We start from the raw sequence: 6,049 nt of genomic DNA on the forward strand, positions 1-6,049 counted from the left end.
ATCTAAATTGTGTTCTGGAATAGTAAGTTATACAAATTAAGAAATTAGTTCTTATACTGAAAATATTTCTGTTACTTTCCAATACTCAAATTTAACATGGAAACAAGCAAAACTAAATAGCTAATTTGAAGTTATTTCTCTTGTTGTTAGGTGCCGCGTAGTGGGTTATAACTCTGTGTACAACAGAACAAAGCACTGCCGTGTCCTGCACCAGTCTCACAATTGTTATGCTTGAGCCCACTGTTGCCGCCACTGTGTCAACCCATCTCGCTCACAGTCTTCCTCTTTTTCAATGACCCTCTACCAAGCATGATATCCTTCTCTCCACAGACTGATCCCTCCTGATAACATGTCTAAAGTATGTGCGACAAAGTCTCACCATCCATGCTTCTAAGGAGCATTTTGGCTGTACTTCTTCCAAGACAGATTTGTTTGTTCTTTTCGCAGTCCGTGGTATATTCAGTATTCTTCGCCAACACCATAATTCAAAGGCGTCAATTCTTCTTCGGTCTTCTTTATTCACTGCCTAGCTTTCGAACGGATATGAGGCAACTGAAAACACCATGGGGCTTGGGTCAGACACACCTTAGTCTTCAAGGTGACATCTTTGCTTTTTAACACTTTAAAGAGGTCTTTTGTAGCAGATTTGCCCAATTCAATGTCTGATTTCTTGACTGCTCATTCCATGGGTGTTGACTGTGGATCCAAGTAAAATGACATCCTTGACAACTTCAATCTTCTCTCCGTTTATCATGCTGCTTGTTTCTAGGTAAGATTATTTTTAATAGCGGATTCATAAATATTCCCTTATATTCTTACTTTTCCATAGGTTGTATTACCTATTCCTACTTACTACAAATTTGACCCAAAAATTTATAGTATATAACTGAGTTTTTAAAAGCTATTTGACGTTTTAGCGAGTATATGCAATTCCTCACTAGATGACCTTCCAATACCTTTTTTCAATACTACATACAAACCCAACTCTACTTTATAAATCAGATATTCTAATCATACTGCCATTAAACCCTGGTTTTCGGATTCGGTACACTGTACTGAAGCAATCAGAATGTTTTATAAAAAAATAATAAATTTATCTTAAGTTTGTAGCTTAGTTCTTTTCTTTAATCATGTTGAAATTCTGAACAACCAATGCCTATGAAACCATGACTATATTGCTATTGACTTAAAGTCTGTATATTTTTCCATTTTCTTCTTTGAATTGGTCTCTGCCTACCTTTTGTAACTTGCTGCCCAGTTTGTAATCTCTGTTGAAGTTATATTAAGCTGTCTGTATTAATCTGGTAGCAGTGATTCCAATCATTTGGGAGACCCTCCACACCATGTTTATCTCGAAAAAACAAAGCAGAATCACTTCTTGTCTAATGGATTCTGGCTCATGCCGACCTAAGCACCTAAGTAAGAGTAGAACTGCGCTCCACAGGCTTTTCAATGGCTGTGATTTTTGGAAGCAGATCTCCAGCCCATTCTTCTGAAGGGTGTTTGGGTGGTTTAGAACTGCCAAACCTCCTGGTTAGTAGCCAAGCACTTAACTATTTGTGCCATCCAAGGACTCCTTGCTTATCTCCATAGAGTTCTAAACGTTTCTATTTTAGCATGATTTTAATGTGTATTCACTGCAAACTTAAAATCCAAAAATCAAGCCTGCCATTTCCATGGACTTCTCCATTTGTTCAGAGCTAAACATAGTAGGTAAGCATCAATAATTTTTTTAATTAAAAAAAAAAAGGACATAATTAGTCTTCTGAACTGTATGTATATAAGTATGTGCTTGTATATAAATGTGTCACTGTTCTGGTTAAATCTTTCTAAAGTCTTCCCTTCTCACTAGTAACAGTATACAGCTGTCCTTTGCTATCCCCTCATATTGGGCTTCGTAGCTATTATCACAGCATGACACTTAAAGCTTGTTAAACGCAAGTATGAACAAATTTACTTCAGTTACTAGTAAAATCACTAAAGTGGGATAATGAGCCAATTTAACTTTTTTCCAGAATCAATCAAGATGATCATACTATTGCAGAAAATTTTCAGAATATGGAACTCAACAGTTACCATGGTAGAGTTCTATCAGTGATGGCCTGAAAACAAATTTATCATCAAAGCCAGGTATTCTACCTATTATCTAGCCTTTGGGTATCCTAGTTATTCAGTACGTAGAATACTAGTTAGAAAACATTAAGTATCATGTGTGTTATTCAATACAGATTAAATCCCAATTTATAAACTTTAATATATGCTTCTACAATCCCTAGGTTTGCTTGTTCATTAATAAAGGTAGATAATCAAATTCTTATTCTGTTAAATTAAAAATAACTGCAAGGTTAAGTAGCAACATGTAAATGCTATTTTGAAAGGGCATTTAAAGGACTGGGAAGCATATGAAGAAGTTCTGAGAGCCCTGGTTTTTGAGAAGAGAGTTGCTACCCTTGAAAAGAAAATAAAGTGGCAGAATCTCTGAGCCTCTTTCCCCATCTTAAAAAGGATCGACACCACCAAGGCACAAAATTGAGCTATTTTTGAAGATTTTAGCATGGTGACTGGCAAAAAATAGGCACTTAATTTCTTTCTCCCCATTAAAAAACAAAGACTCTCAATCACCGCTTCCTGAAGATCCTGAGGGGAGATTTCACAGGTTGAGGGTAACAATCATAATGTTCTTCTTTGTTTCTAAGCCCCTCTGCAGAGTCTTGGTAATCTCCAATTATCAGATTCTGAATCTTAACAGCAAGTTACTTTTAAACGTCTAATGTTGGCTTATGTTCTCTTTCCTTTTAAAAAGTTTGATGTTGGATAGATTTTAATTACATATTGCTGAGAATATATCCATATTTTCCTAATGAGAATAAATTTCTGAATATGTACTGGAAGTCATGGACAAATATAGAGTTTGTATAAATGTTTGCACTTCACAGGTCAATCAGCGCCCAGTCATTCTACATGCTATGGAATAGCTGATTTGGGAAATACAGAGCATTATCATTCAGAAAGATAATCCTCCCTTATGTTTAGCTGATGGAAAGGCGATCTTCCTTGAGACTCCACAGTTTGCCAAAATAGTTAAATGCACAGTCTGGCAAAGGCAAATTAGTACAGGTGTAAACTTTAAAAGCACTCACAACATTCAACTATTTAGCCAAAATAGACCCTAATTTTCAATTGACTTTCGTGTTGCATGAATGTGCTAAGACACGTATTATTCCCTAAGGCAAGACTTTATTTTTTTAAGCACAACTGAGAAGAAGAATAATAACCATCTAAAGTCAATTCTAGATTCATAAAAAGACGATGGATATTCCAGGCGTCTGGCTTTACTTCTTAAAAAAGTATTCTCATATCAGAAAAACAGAATAACTGAAATGAAATTAGTCTAAAAAGTACTTTGAGTTGAATCCTGAATCTTTAAGGGAAAAAATGAAGAATATTTAATAGTATTCAGTGCTTATGCGTCTCAATTAATAATTACAATTTTTCAAAATCAATGATAACTTCCATTTTCCAGATGATTGAATTATTAGATGATTAGTTCAGGTTAAAACAGCTATTCATTAATAATAGGACTCAGTGCCTCTCAAAAATTAGTAACTGGTGGAATAGTTAATGGCGATGGCGGAACAACATAATGGACATATTTGAGGTCACTGAACCGTACATGCCAAGACTGTTGAAATGGCAAATGTTTTATTACCTATATATTTACCACAATAAAAACGAGTAACTGATGAAGATGATAATTCTCCCACTCTGCCTATCCCCTGTAATGATTAAGTTTAGCTAGTGAAACTAGAGAATATAGAAATAAAGAAAAGCAAAATAGAAAAAATTCAAAATTGGCCAATATGTCTACCTTTCATCAGGCTGAAGGTAACTGGTTAAAACATGGTTTTAAAACCATGTAAAGGTTTCAGTTATTTAATTCAGAGATAATATACCTCAAGTTTAGAATGTCAGAACCACCATCTACTCTTGATGCCTTGACACTAAAAAACAGCTTATGACAGGGAGTTCAGTTTTGGTTGGTGGGGTGCCTAGCATCCCAGATCTCAACAGTTCCCTGGCTCTTAGCATTATGATCCTAAGTTATGCAACTCAGTTCTCTCTCAACAGAAAGGTAGGCACCAATAACTTCAATAAGGAAGTATGTACATGGCTGAAGCTAATCACAACTGAACATAAGAAACCAACACCCTGCGTTAGCCTTGGCACTGTAGTAGAAAGGACACCAGTTAGGAATTGGAAGCCACCTCTTACTAACTCTTCTATCAGCCATGTGATCTTGAACAAGTCTCTTACCTCTCTGGGATACAGTTTCCCAATCAGCAAAAAAGGAGATACAAATTTTGCCTACCACACAGAGTGCTAGAAATCTCAATGCTTTCAATGCCATAAAAATGCTACACAAACAAGGGATTTTTTAAAAAAATAAGATACTAATATAAACATAAACGGTAACTTTAATGTGCATTTAAGAAACATAGGTTTTGCTTTGCTAAAGAGCCCACCAACATAATATTTAAGGTAATACATAAAAAACCCAAAACTAAACCCACTGCCATTGAGTCGACTCCAACTCATAGCGACCCTACAGGACAGAGAACAGCCCCACAGGGTTTCCAAAGAGCGGCTGGTGGATTTGAACTGCTGACCTTTTGGTTAGCAGCCAAGCTCTCAACCACTGTGCCACCAGTGCTCCAAGGTAATATATATAGTTATAAAAGTGGGAATCGACTAGACTGCAACAGGTTTGGTTTTGGTTTTATAAAAATTATCAAGATTGCTAAGTAAACAATATTTCGAAGGGAATTCTATACTACATACATACAAGACTATAAGTGGCTTTGAAAGCTGTAATGTGCTATAAAAACATAATTACTACAACTCTCATCTCCATATCAGGAAGCTACCATACGTTTTCTACATCATATATACTAACTCATTTTTGGCCAATACAACACAAAAGTATCTTGAGCAAACATGACTCAAAATTAGAAAAACTAGATACTACGGATTTCTATAAATTAGATGAATCAGGTAAAAGTCAGCAGTGCCTGGGACACACTAGCATTACTACTTTCATCCTTTAGGACTCAGCGCCCCTCCCCAAAGTGGAGTGTGTGAAAATACCGATTGTTAAGAAATCTGCTTAAGACAAGGCAAGATCTAAAAGCACTCTAGAAATACGTCTACCCAAACCTTAAATTTTAGCCTCAACTTTGTCGGCAAGCCACGCTGTGGACTGCAATTTCTTTCCTCAACTTGCCTGATCAGATGCTAGTGAATAACACAATTAAATAAATGAAATTTAGCAATCCTAAGAAGACTTTCTCACGTAGTTTAACGGGGTGATAGACCTGTGACTTCCATACAGCAATGGAATTAACTAAATTCAAAGGGACAGAAAACAGAATGAAATAGGTATTAAAAAAACTCAAAATTGTAACATGCTCTTCGAAGTATTTTTCCACCTCGGGCAAAATAATCGTTTTTTTAATTTTATAATCACGGTAAATTCGAATTGTAACACAGTTCCTTTGGGATCAAACATCCAAATGACTTCCTTCACCATCAAAACAAGGACTTGGGCTTTTCCGCTGTATGTTCCCCACTGACTTATAAAAAATGGTAAAAAGATCCTTTAATAACAGTCTTCCAGGAATCTAAGATGAAACTTAAAATTTTGAAATACTTCAATATAGTACCGTTTCCTTACCCCGAATGCATGCCAATCATTTAAAAATGGATGCCTACAGGAGAATGTACCTGCAGTCATAACCTACTGCGTGATACGAGGTGTAACCAACGAATGCTGATTTTTCCCCCGGCAGAAATGGTCGGGGCCGCCGGCCTCGCGATCGGCCGAGGGAGGCGGGAGGAGAAGCCGCGGCGGGGAGGCCCGGGGAGGGCGGCTCCAGCTCCGTGAGGACCGCGCGCCTCCTCCGCCGAGGATAGCGCGCCCGGCCTCCAGCCGAGGACAAGGGAAATAGCCTTGGGGTGGCGGGAGGGCTGCGCTAACGGAGGCCAGCCCGCC

At 37.3% G+C, this 6,049-nt stretch overlaps 1 protein-coding gene across 2 annotated transcripts in view; it reads right to left on the reverse strand.

The window, feature by feature from the left end:
- Positions 1-6,049, reverse strand: part of WTAP (WT1 associated protein) — a 33,465-nt gene that overhangs the window by 26,984 nt on the left and 432 nt on the right. The window lies entirely within an intron of this gene.

Source organism: Trichechus manatus, unplaced genomic scaffold (assembly GCF_000243295.1).
Source record: "Trichechus manatus latirostris isolate Lorelei unplaced genomic scaffold, TriManLat1.0 scaffold00002, whole genome shotgun sequence".
Taxonomy (NCBI): Eukaryota; Metazoa; Chordata; class Mammalia; order Sirenia; family Trichechidae; genus Trichechus; species Trichechus manatus.